This window comes from Periophthalmus magnuspinnatus, chromosome 7 (assembly GCF_009829125.3).
Source record: "Periophthalmus magnuspinnatus isolate fPerMag1 chromosome 7, fPerMag1.2.pri, whole genome shotgun sequence".
In the NCBI taxonomy this organism is placed as follows: domain Eukaryota; kingdom Metazoa; phylum Chordata; class Actinopteri; order Gobiiformes; family Gobiidae; genus Periophthalmus; species Periophthalmus magnuspinnatus.
In genome coordinates this window covers 27,685,439-27,699,318 of record NC_047132.1, presented here as the reverse complement: position 1 = coordinate 27,699,318, position 13,880 = coordinate 27,685,439, and the positions used below count along the sequence as shown (strand labels likewise).

At 42.2% G+C, this 13,880-nt stretch overlaps 1 protein-coding gene across 3 annotated transcripts in view; it reads right to left on the bottom strand.

The window, feature by feature from the left end:
• The window catches only part of rerea (arginine-glutamic acid dipeptide (RE) repeats a), a 98,236-nt gene that overhangs the window by 50,281 nt on the left and 34,075 nt on the right, over window positions 1-13,880 (bottom strand). The window lies entirely within an intron of this gene.

Below are 13,880 nucleotides of genomic sequence, written 5' to 3'. Positions count from 1 at the left end.
CACATCAGTTCACTGTGGTAAATCTAGCAGCTGGAGCTAAAGGCTGCACTGGTGGAGCTTGACAGGTGGACTCCAGACACCTTATGATTTTGTACAGAGCCCCACACAGCCTGGACCCACTCCTTATAAGGGCCTGCAGTGCTGTGGAGTCCTGGGGAGAAACTGTGCCGCTAAAGCCAAAGCGGTTAAAGGAAACAGGGAAGAAGTGCTGCCAAAGCTCCATAAACAAAAGCATTAAGAGGTTATTGACGAGCCAAAGACAGCAGTGAGCAGGCCCAGAATAAATGTATTTATTTGGAGATGCATTACCACTGTTCATTTCAGGTTTAAATGCTTCCAGCTGTAAGGACTTGTCATCTCTGCCTTTACTTGCACCATTCATTAGTCGGTTACCTCCCCACTGCTGTTTATCAGATTGCACGGCGGCTAACAATAGCTGGCTTTTTGGATGGGAAGCCGATGCTGATGAGCTACAAGGGGCAACGTGGGCCAAAACCGCAAGAACAACCACTTATCTGTGTGTAACCTCTCTCTGGCAGCGCATGCGGTCTCCAGCAACAGGCCAGAGATCCACATATTATACACACCCAGGCTGCCATTTGGCATTTAAATGGCATTTTAGCGTGGCAGCAAACAGTTTGCACCTAATTATGTCCAGTTGCCGCTGTGTCCTGTGCTGAGCGGGAGCTAGAGCAGGCTGTTAATACTGTTTTAGCCAATATCTGTGCCTTAAGGCTTTCTGCTGAGCTGGGCTGAATGTGAATGTGCTGCTGAGAGAGGCTTTCTGTAAGATGCAAAACGTTAGCAAGGAAGGACAACCCAAGCAGAGACAAAGACAGGGCAGGAGATGTATGTGATCAATAAAGAAGTCAATACTCTTTCACTGTCGGATTCAGCTGCAGCAGACAGATTCACAGTGCAGGGTTTCAATGGCGGATGAACAAAAAACGTCCTGAATTAACCTGCACAAATGCTCAATTAGCAACTCGGCGGATTCTGAGGCAAGCCTTTGTTGTCTAAACAGCATCATGTCTCATTATCACTCAAAGCTCTCTCTATGTACAAACCTGCTAATGATCCAGCCAGGTGTTTCCGACAGGGCATTTCAGGCTAGACGTTGGTCCTGTTTTAAGCTCTATTATGGTCATTTGTTTAATCAATACGTCTTCTGTCTTTTCCATGTAAAGGATCAGTAACAATGGGATCTATAGCTATCAAATATCAACCAGAACCAGAAATAACACATATTCTTAGGATGCGAAGAGATCACACTGTGGCTCATAGAGAGGACTCAAAACAACACAATGTAAACACAAGTCTAAAGATGGTATATTTGATTTATAATAAAATAGAATAAACTTTGCTGTAGCATAGAAAAAAAAAAAACTATATATAAATAAATTAACTAGGAGACAACTGTGTTGCCATCCCCAATGCCATTTTGGTATGAAAGGACACGTGTATGGAGCTAGCGAGCCATCTGTTAGCTCCTTCAAACTCCTCCAGGATCCTGCTGTCCATCCACTGGTAAGATAAGTTAGCCTCCTCAGTGAAGCATTGAGCTGCATTGTGTGTGTGTGTATGTGTGTGTGTGTGTGTGTGTGTGTGTGTGTGTGTGTGTGTGCACTGTGCTGGCTCTGCAGGGAGGAGAGGACTTACAGGTCACAGTCTATACCACAGCAGACAGACAGGGGTCCCGCTCACCCCCACCCCAAACCAGTGATGGAAAGAGTGGCTGGTCTCATCCTCCAACTCCATTACCCACTACTGACAGGGTCGCGCATTAAATCACTCGATTTCACCTCGAAAGGAGCAGGACAGACAGTTTTTTTTCTCCCCGCACTGTCCTTTTCTTGTTGGTATGTGAACCAATTCGGACATTTGCTGGGCCGTGATCAGTAATGCCCCCTCCCTCTTCCTATTTCCCATGAAGCCTCGGGGCACAAGATCCATCATAAGGACCAGACAGCAAAGGAGAAGGAGCAGAAAAAGGTTGTATGGACTAAGGTGAAGAATGCTGTGAGATATGAAAAGTGTAGATTGTGGTGTATAAAGAGTTGTTCACCCTCATATGGAGAGGGCATTATGGTGATCTGTAAATGGGCTGTTATGCTAAATCGCTAAAGGTTAACTATAGGCAGTTGTTGCAGTATCTATTATTCTTTTTATAAACACACAGCTGGCCCCATAAACATTGGGTAATCGCACTAACTATGATTTGGACATGAAAAGTATTCATATGCCATCTTATTAGAGTTGTTTACAGTTGCAACCAATTAAACCCGGATTAGCAAATATTCAGCCTGTTTTTCTGAAAAGCAGTAGAACAAACACCTCCAGCCACAAGAGGTCACTAAAGAAAAAAAATGATTATAGTTTACATATTTTTACCTCTGAATGAATCTTTTTAAATAATAGGAAACACATTTTTTATATTACAATATTAAATCATTTCAGTGCAGTCTGCAATAACAATATTATACAACAGGGGGAGTTGAAAAAGGGGGGCTTGGGGATGTTTGCATTTTCTATATTATTTTATTACCATTGTGTTTAAGCAATTTTAACAGTAGGCTTAATGTAATATTTCCTCTCCTCTCTGTAGACCCGTGTTAAGTGGCTGCCGAAACAAAGGCATCTCTGTTCCCAAACACAACAACAACGCCTAACTGTTAAGTACATTCCTGTAAAGAACAAAGAGCGTTTGAGCAGCAAAAATGAATACAGCTACTGAGGGAAATACAGCTACTAGGTCCCTTTGAAGCCAGCAATGTCTTTATACGGCACTGCTTAAGATCAAGACAAAAATAAAAATCAACTGGTAGTAGCGTTAAATTTCCGTTCAAATGTGGGTGGGAATATTTGCAACAGAATGGGCTATTTTAGAAGAACAGACACAAAGGACATAAGGAAAACCCAGGCAGGCATGTATAAAAAAGCACCTATGCAGACTAAATGATGAGTCTGTGTGGCCAAGCGTCTCGGAGCTCTGGCAGCTGCGGTTCCCCCTGACCGTGTGAGCGAGCCATTGGCTGTGACAGACAGGCAAACACAATTTAGGCTTGCCCATCAAAGCATATGCAACACCAGTCATAGGCGATGTGGGCGGGAACGTGACGCGACGAATGGAAAAACACACAGGCAGCCCTCCTTCGGTACACAGCGGGCTAAATCGGGTCGTACCTAAAGTATGCTACAGTGGTGAGTCTCTGGTGTGAGGTTTGTGAGGGAGTAATAAGGTGAAATCTGAAACACATAAAAAAAATTTGCTCGGTGTGGGTGGGACAAAACACGAGATTGGGCCCATGAGAATGCAACACGACAAGATCTGGACATAATTTATAATACATTTTGTAGCATTTTTTTTTTTTATATATATATGTTTGCTGTAGCATTCCCCTTTGAAACTACAGCTCAAGCCAAGTCTTAACATGCAGAAAAAAATCTCAAGAGGTTATTGTCAACATGTGTGCTCAATCGTGTGGCAATTTTATCTTGCGAGATCTTATGGCACAGGTCCCATCGGGTTTGTAGACCAGTTTCTAGTTCATCTGGAAATCTAAAGCAGCTCATGGTTCACTGACTGACTGATTGCTATTTAAAACATGTTTTCATTTTCTAACACAGAGTCAGTTTCTCATTAAGGTTCTTATAAAAAGTTTCCTATCAAATTTACACCATTAAACTAGTCCATCATTTGACAACCATTTTGACTTAATAAAAAAGCTATTTCCCAGATTCTCCTTCACTTAACATCAAACCAAGCACAATTGCCTGTTTCAATTTGCTATTCAGATTTTATTTTTGTGTCACACCAGGATGTTCGAAGAAGCAGCTGTACTAGATGAACACACTGAACTCATCAAAAGGGCGCACATGCTTACATACTGAGTCCATTACAGAGCAGACCCCATGTCTAAATGTTGATGACAAGCTTGATAGAATTATTTTCTTTGTTTTAGGATTAGACCCGAGTTGTCCTTGCTTCTTAACAGCGATTGGCCAGTGATATTTTTCTTTCAGGATCAAAGTCGGAGCAGATGTGAGCCAGTTGCAACAAGAGATGGGGGCAGATACCGGCTGCTGCACATTTTCACAGTGGTTAGTTTTCCAGGGGGGGGCGAGTGTGGAAGCTGTTGTTGTTTTAACGTTTGAGTAAAGGTACAAGTGAAGACATTCCTAAGACCTCACAAAAATGCCAGATATGTCCGATTCCTGTTTCTTTCTCCTCCTTCTGCCCTTGCACTTGGTTCCTCCTTGGGCCTTTCTTTCCTCTGCTCCCTCGACTGGCAAGAGATAATTTGCACCATGTGTTCTTTAATGGAAAAGTGTCTTGGTTGAAGCGTGTGAACTCGATACCACTGTAAATCGGCACTTCCCCCTCCCTTCCTGTTGCTCTCTCATTCTTTTTTTTTTATTGGCGTGTCACACATTGGACAAGCTGGAAATTATGCTGGGATGGTTTGGGAACCAGCGGTATAAGCTCCACCAGATACCCACTTAGTTTGAGGATGAAATGAGCCAGGGGGGACTGGAGGAGAGGATTGTCGATGTTAAGTGTGAGGAAAAATTAGTCGGCCATTTTCAGAGCAGAGGCCAATCCAATTAAGCTTGACCAATCCCAATGTGTTTAGTGTCTGGTTACGCCACTACACCGGTGGGTGGTTTGGCAGAGACAGAGACTTGATAAATAAAGTGCTCCCACGAGAAAAGCTCAGATAAGAAATCGGCTCCAAGGGTAAAACTGCAACCTTGATGTGGAATGAGTTGAATCAGAATGGCTCTTGAGGAGATGAGGTAAAAAATGTGGTTTATACTGAGAAATGGACTAAGCAATGGAGTAAAATAAACACTTAAAACTATTTGGACAACTTCTTGATCTTACCGCAAAGGTTGTCAAGGGAACAAAATGGGCTTAACAACAAAACAGGTTTTTTATTTATTATGTAAAGTAACTTTAAGTCAAACCTAATTTAACATTATGAACATTACCCTACATCAAAGAATCTCTAGCCCTCTAATCCAAGATGCAGCCCCCGTGGAGAAGGGAACTGTTTTCATTTAAAGGCTGAAACCTGGTGGTCAGCTAACAGAACAGAACACTCTGTTATAATGATGGTGTTGAATCTTGAAAGCTGAAAAAGTGCCTACATTATTTGACAGTGCCACTACATTTGTTTTCTCTTCAAAGGCAGAAGGAGAGAGAGCTGTCTGTTTGCTCTCGCTGTTTCAGATAAGATTTAGTGCTCGACGCCAGAGTGCATTGAATTTGCCTCAGATGTTAGTGAAGACATCAGAGGGGAGATTTCCACTTGTGATGTGCCAGGATAAAAAAGGATCTGATGCAGAGTGGAATATTTTAGTGACTTTGCAACCAGAGGTGGAATTAGCTGTGGGAATAGAGGGGAATTGTAAGACACCTTTCAAAATTTAGTAAAACTAAATAGTCTGGGTGCTTTTTTTAGACCCATTTACTTCAATTCTAACATAAAAGTTCTCCGATATCTCTTCCTCTAACAACAATTTGACTTGATGACCTTAGAGACACGAAATATTAAAATAGAGTGTAGGGAAATAAAGTACTAATTTGGAAAGTCTTAAAATGAATAAAATATAGACTTATATGATCCAAAAGGAGGCGCTAAAAACACTAAGCCAAAAGACAAAGCAAAACAAAGGATAGTTGGTTACAAACTGTACACCAAACTGAAGTCAATCCCTAGGTGCGAACAAGGCTGCACTAATAAAACTCAAAGGGGGAAGGCTGTGGAAAAGACTCCGTTGTTGAATAATTTAGCAGTGGTGGGTCAAGGAGGTGGCTATTGATCAAGCTTTTAAAGAGGCTAACAAAAATGCTATGGCTGCTGGTCCGGGCCCCCTCACTCCCACAGCCCCCCCCCCCGTCTGTGAGCTACAGCCTCTCCATCTGCGAAGGTAATCACCTCATAAAAACACACGCAAACCCCATTTGAGTTCTGCCTGTGTCGACTTCCCCTTCCTCCTCCTCCCGCTGCTGTGCTGTCTATCCTGGAGAAGAAGAGAGATAATCCCATTGGCTGAGTACTAGTTTCCATAGCAGCGTTTAGCGAATGCATGGGGAGGCCAGCGAGGGTGAGACTAGAAAGTGTTATCTGTCCAAAAAGATGAAAAGAAGGGACTACAGGGAGAGTTGAGCAGGTTTGGACATACCCTCGAGAGAGCGGCTATCTCGCTGCTAGGAGCTGAACCGTGCCGCTATACCAGCCTTGCATTTTTGTATCGCTTTATTTATTCATAGTTGTGGACAATCAATCTCACCTGCCTCCCCGAAGAGACACATGCTGGATCTGTCTGCCAACTGATCTTGCAAACATCGATGCATAGCTAGCTGTTGTCAATCCAAACAACCAGAAACCCTCAAATCTGTTATTATTACAAAGCATAATAAATAGCTGAGTGAAATTTCAAGTGCGTAGAGACAAGAGGAGAGAAAGAGATGGGAGGGGAGCAAAGCCGAGAAGAGCATTAATCAAAATGGTCATAATGGGCAGAGTCACCTGATAGTGCCTGAGCAGCAGTAAAAATCCTCTGCTCACAGCCTGCAGTAGTCAATGCAGGCAACAGCGAGGAGAGTGGAGGGAGGGGGCTATTTGTCAAATACAAGGCAGGTAATGTGCGCAGAATTAATTTGAGCGAAACGGAAAAAAACACTCCATCGTTTAACGAGTTCTTGCCAACCTCGGCTAAGAGGCATAATGTCGCTAGCAATTTCTGGCATGTTTTCTTTTGTGGGTAAGCGACAGTGGGCAGTCATTCACTGCTACAGTCACTGTTGTATTCGGCTTTTATTGCTCTTAGGAGTTCTATTCAACAGGGAGCTTCACAGGCAGAATGCTTCAATCAAAAACCTTGCCGATTCTTGCTCGGTCGGCCCATGTCTATAGACGACTAGATGCCCTTGTCAGAGTAGCTTCCTTACAGAGACAAGAAGACACTTAAGATAGCTGGGCACGCTATTGTGAAAGGCTGCCACATACTCCTGCCCGTGAAATGTAGCGTCAGAGTGGACCGTGGGCTGAAAAAGAGAGAAAGCACAAATAAAACTGGCCCTAATGACTATGGAGAGGGCTGCTGCTGTGCCTCTCGATAAATATTAACAAGACTGATGGCGATGCGCACTGATCCATAATTGCGTTTGAAAGTGTTCGACCGAGGTGGGAGGAAGAGGGGAGATGAAAAGATTAAAAAAAACAGTCACAATAGACAAGCGATGCCCCTGTAGTGGTAGTCTGGTCTCATTGGCGCAGTTGAAACTAAGAAACTAGTAAAGGTTAAAGTGTGGTGCATATGCTGTCATTGACAAAACAGAGGAGGGATCAGAGCCATGGCAGCACGTTTAGCATTAAGTGATGTTTCCCTGTCGCAATAATATGCAAGGAACAAACCAGTCAAAACCTGATTAGCTTGTGGATCTCATTGTTAGGCTAATTCCGGCCACTTTGGATTCCATTAGGGCTCTATGATGGTTTCAGAAAAGCTAATAACCGCCCGGGTTAAGCATGCACATTTATGCACATATATTTGCATCTTTATCAAACTGTTTTAATTATGGGAGCTTTGAGCGGCTGGCATTTTCCAAGGCTGTATGATAAGACCGTCACCAGAGGACAGAAATCAACACTAGGGTGGATCTATACTGAAAGTATACAAAGGCGGTTTACATGACAACGGGGCAAGCGCTAGCGCTAGTCATCCAACACGACTGACAATAGGTTGTGATTACATAATGACAACTATAGGCAATCAATATGTAATCAATGTCTTTTAAATGCAGCACAACAACACAATCAGAAAGTGCAGTGCAGAGTAGACACAGATTTTGACAAAGAAAGAGCTAGGATTTTCAGTTGGTTTCAATTATTGTCTTGCCAGCTTTGTGGATTTAATTTCGGCAATTATCATAAGAAAAAAAAGATGTTGTTTGGGGAAATTATTTTAAAACTAACAAATGGAAAAGAACAATCTCCTCACTAGTTCCCTCTTGAATTGGGAAAAAAGGGATTAAAATGAGAGAGTAAATTTTAACAGACAAAATAACAGTGCTCAGACTTGGATTTTGATGGTTGAAAAATATTCTGAAGTGAATTTTAACACTGTTACTAAGGACTGCACTTTGTGACATTTCTGCTTGCAAATCGGTCAAAATTGGATTACTAAAACCTGCTGATCCGGTGCACCGCTACATAAAGAGGTAGGGAAATCATTTGTCTCCTTACTGAAGTAAAAACAATTTAACAAATGCCTTTAATGACTGGCTATCGAGCTCAAGTCATGTGACCTGCCTGTATGTTTTGTTCAATAAGATATGAGGCCAGAACGAATCGATGTCTGCTAAGGTTTTAATATGTGAGATCAATATCGCAGAGCAGTTAGGTGATGACGCACACACGCATTGGTCAAGCTTTCTTTCCTTTCCACATGTTTTCACAACACACACATCACATCCTGACATAGTTACAACACGATGCCAAGTCAACACTCTCCAAACGAAAGCCGGATGCCTGACAAAGGAAAATCCCTCCATCTTTTTTAAGCTGATCAGGCTTGCAACATATGAGCTGGACTCCTGGCTAGATAATTGCATTGTACATGTCATCTAATTAAACCTCTATAAGCACATTCGGGGATCTAGCGGTGGAGATGTTAGCATGTTTGAGCAAAGAGGCGGCACGTGTGGGTGTGTGCTAGCCTCCTCAATCCCTCTTTGCTCCCTAGAGGGGGAGAAAAAAAAAAAAATCGCTGCAATCACTCCATTAGCCAAAAGAAGAGAGGGAGGGGGGAGCGGACACAGCTGACTTAGCCAATAACAGCAAATGAGGTTAGATCCAAGCAGAGAGGGGAGCTAGGGGGTCAATGAGTGTTGAGGACATGGACACAATGAGGAGAATAGGGAGGGGCAGTGGGGGAGTGGAGTGACAGGGGATAAAGAGTGCTAGGGATGAAGTGGAGGAGTGGACAGATGAGGCAGAGGCAGAAATGGAGACGGAAGAGACCAGCACGGCCCCGAGAGCAGGATGGATGGAGGTGGGCCGGGTCAGCGGACAGCAGATCTGTTCAGTGTTCAGGCTGCACACTTACAAGGAACAAGTGATTAACTACAGTGGAGCGATAGCAAGACAAAGCTATAGGCTGTAGAAATGCTAGACACATCAGCGACGACAACACGTAACCAAAGAAAAGAATGATTCACTTAATGTAGGAAACTGTTAACACAAAATACCATTGTTATAAAATGGGAGCTGGTTTGTGAGGACAAAGCTGTATTCAAAGTCATGTGAGCATCCCTTCTACTACAAATCTACCAAATAATGAGATAACAAGATAACAAATAGGACAACAACGATTACCGATTTTGAATGATTTTGAATGACTTCTTACAAAACTAGAGTAAAGAAATGTTACTGATTAATGAATCAAATGAGATGTTTTGGACACATGGACAAGATAAGGCAACGCTTTAGGGCTTAACAGGAAGCAATTTTATAGTCTAATTTATCTTCAACAAAAAGCCATTAGCCGCTTCATAATTTGCATACTAAATAAAACATTAGTTAGTCCTTGTTTTATGGCTGAGAAGAAAGGATTTGATTTCAGGACAATGCACAGACCTTTATAAAGTAGACACAAGCAGAATACCAGATCTTACAGTGCTTGTCCTCCAGAATAAGATGTCTAACTGTTGACAATAACAAACATGTGGCTGGGGCGTAAACAGGGGTACAGTCCATAATGGTGAGTGTATATATGTGCAGACAGGATGCACAGCTGGCACAATCACCGCTCATCAAATATGGATGTAAACACTACACAAGGTCACGAAGCGGGGGTAAACTGAGACTGAGGCCCAGAGGAGGGAAAACACCAGAGGACTGTGCTCCGGAGCAGTCCTTAATGTGTTCAGGTTACAGCAGGAAAGGTTTCAATGATAAAGAGCTTCAGTTAACTTCAACACGTTATTTTGAGGTCCTATATTACACAAAATGGACTCTTGTGAGCTCTAAGTCATGTTATGATGTTGTTCACTCATCAAAAACGTACCTGGAATTGTGTTTTGTTTCATTCACACGTCTAAGTAATCCTTTATTATTAGTCTGTCTATAACTTCGAAGCTGAAAATGCTCTGTTCTGACTTTGAGTGTCTTGAAAAGCGCTATATAAACAAAATGTATTATTATTGTTCAACCTTGTCACGGCATGAAGTGGTAGTTTTCAAGTTAATTTTTTACTTTTAGTTCCGTAGAGATTGGCAACTCCAGTGCTGAGATGATCTAAATGATTCTACTGAAGGTGTATGGAGTTTAAAAACACAATAGAGTACTTCCTGTATTACCACATGACATCACAAGGTGGAACAGTGTGTTGAGGAACGAATTTGAATACATATATCTAACTGTTCATCAGCCCTTTGTTATCTGGGCTTTGACATAGGCATACAAAAGCTTCAAGTACGCTCCCCTCAAACGCTAAACTCTTATTTGACAAATCTGTATTTAACATAATGTCTGGGCCATATGTCAAATATACATTTTTCTCATAGACCAATACGTTAAAATGGCCTCCTCCTGGTCATCTCTGTTTCTGGGCAGACATTTTAGGACGAAGGCAGGAGAGGCTGAAATCCATACATCGGATCAATATGTCACAGGGAGAGGTTAGACTGGGCGCCACATATGCCACTGGTGTGAGCAAACAAACACGGAAAAACAATTGTCCTTTGAGTTGTATATGACCCCAATAATGCAGAATGGATTTTTGTGCATGGATGTGAAATAAGAAGCAAAGTACGTCGAACGCAGCTGTAAGAGGCAGGCTTCAGTCCTGGTGAGATTGATGGATACGTTGAGGATTTCTACACAGCGCTAATTGGATTCACAGGTCATTAGATAAAGTACATGAGTGAGATGGTTATGGCCTAAAGACTGAGGGAAGAGGAGGAATGGGCAAGGAGAGGTGATATCGATGAGGCTGTTTGGATCCTCCCTACTCCTCCGCCTCTGCAGTAGCTCAGACCGAGAGGGCAGATCAATAAGGGAGAGGAGAGGGAGAGAAAACTGGGGGTCGCAGACAGAGCAGGAGAACGATGAGCACTCAGGAAATAGTGGGATGTGGTGATGGCTGGGGTGGGAGTCATTCACGTAAGGCATTTGATTAGAGTTGAATTTCATTGCTTTACAAAAAGTGGAAGGCTGAGTAATAGTAGAAATGGATCTCTTTGGTGTTGTGTCTTTCATCAACAAGTAGTGGTTTACGAGTGTGACAAAAAGCACTTGTACTTTTAGTTGCACTGATGACTAGCTATATGCAGTATAATAAAGTAGTAAGGATGTCAAAAGTATAGAATAACACACTAAAACTATTGAAATATTGAAACTAAATACTCATTTGAGCAAGTATCAATACTAAAACATAGCATTATCTTAACAAAATTTGACCTTATCTTAAAGTTTGTGGTCTTATCTAGTAAAAAGCAACATAAAAAGCACTACTAAATAATCTATTGTGAGCATTCATGGTGACAAAGTTTTTTTAATATCATGTCAACACTTTAAAACTAGTACTGCTATGATACTCCCAGGAAAAAAACACAGGAACAACTTTAGCCGAATTTCAGCTATGTAAGACAACATTAAAAACACACACTACACTTTGCTAAGTAAAAGCAACGGGGATTATAAAGGGATCAGGTTCCTCAACAGAGCATAATCAGGAGTGAATGTAGCTGCTGCAGTGCTCCTCTTTTCCCAAAGGCATAAAAGTGTGTCCCAGTTCTTTGAGCAGGGTAAACTCGGGGTTAAACAGCTAGATGTGCTAGTGCAATCCAAATCAGCCATCATCTTAAAAGAGGATTTACCCAGGTCTAGTAAATAGAGATTAGGAACTGCAGATGTAGCGAGCGTGTGGTGCCACTCCGAGGGTTGATTTATAGCAGGTGACAAAGTGAGCTCATTGAAAAAAAAGGGCTGTAGTTGTTTGGAAAGCCAGCGGGACTTGTTGTTTTAACATCAGAGGACAAGGGTACAGTGTGCTCAAACACACACAGGCATGCAGATGGCTGGTCATTAATTACAGATGGGTGGGGGAGGGGCTGCGGAGAGAGGCTGGAGACAAGAGGAAACAGTCGCTATGCTAACGTTGAGCTCTCGTTGGGAGATTTCCCATTTTGACTCCACATTCACACAGGAAAACCAAACTGCTTCCCCATTTGTGGTAGAAGCTGGTAGTATTTAAATGGTTTGCCGCTTTATATCTGCAGAGCTAAAATAATACATGTGGTTCAAAGGGATTCCTGAAAAAGCTAGAGACACGCGAAATGCTGACAAATGCATGGACAAAACTTTACTCAAGTTAACACCAAAACAGGCTATCCATGGGTTTCAAAATGCGGAAAAATTAGGACCGTTGCCAAAGCGATTAACAATTTAAAACTAACTAAATATATCTTTTGAATTGTAAATCATCCTCATCATGCTGCATGTAGTAGGACCCTGAAACCCCTGGAGAGAAATAAAAGTAAGAATAATGTCTATGATTTTCTTCCCCTGTATGTGAGAGGCAGAAAGGGCAATCATCCGATGGGAGCCAGTTCTCTCCCTGTCCTGGGACAATTACCCCTGACCGGCCCAGACCTCTTGTGCAGCTCTTAATCAGGGAGTTTTTGTGGAGGTGGGTTCCTGCGGCTCTCAGCACTCTCGAGCAGCAATCCGATTAAAGTCCTGCTGCAATGGGGCCTGCTTGTCCTCCACTCTGTGCCTCACCTAGCAGCCCTACCCAAAGACACAAAAGCTATAGTCCCAAATGCATAGAGCTATAGTCCACCTTTTGAGAGCAGCGCAGTGTGTGACCTCTGCACTGACCTCCAATCATCGCTCTGGCTGTTGGCGGCCATTACCGGCGCCCTCTGGGGGTTTGGCTGCTCCTCACGACGGGCTGCGCTTAGACAACAAATCTGCTCTAGGATGAGTAATGCTCACTCCAGAGGATTTCCACAGCCGATTGATTTAGCATTAAGCACTTAGTTTGTTCATATAAGGTGGGTCTAATTAACTTTAAACAGACTTACATAAATGTCATAAATGTCTATGGGTTTTTTAATTGCGAAACAGCTCAAAGCGCAGTAATAATGCAATTCCAATATGTCAGGCAATGAGTCCAACAGTCCAACTTAAAACTACTATTATACAATTAGCAATAAAGATCAAATCTATCCCTGTGATTTCCTTAAAAGCCCAACAAATCAGCCTAAACAAAAACTGCATGTTACCTAATAATAACAGCCCTAGTCCCCAAACAATAGGACTAATTAAAAACAAACACTTTCAGTTCAAATGGTTGGCAGTTTAGACCAGCGGCTCGGTTGAACTCTGACCTCCTGGTATAACAAAACACTGACCTCCATGCTGGCTTCTACTATTATGAGAAAGAACAAAGGCAAAAGAGCTCATTAAAAGGCAATTCCACAAAACAGGGTCTACATAAATTACATTTTGTGTCAACACTATTGGGGCATTAAATATGAAAAGCCTTAAGAATTACACTTTGAGGATAAGACCGTTTTGTTCAATGCAACAGATCTGTATCACTTAGCTAAACAACATCAATAAATCAGCCACCTTCACTCACAAAATAAAAAGTAATTCTTGTCTTTATTTAGCAGAAGAAGGTAAATTGCTCACATTAAGCAAGAAAAAAAAAATCGATCGGGTACTGTTGAAGGTCTCTCATTAAATCAATTAAACAAGCTGAAAAACATCTTTATTTCTATTACATGCTCTATTACACTGCTGCGGAGAGTTAAGCCAGTTCTTATTCAAAGTTAACGCACAAGGGAATGAGTATGTTTC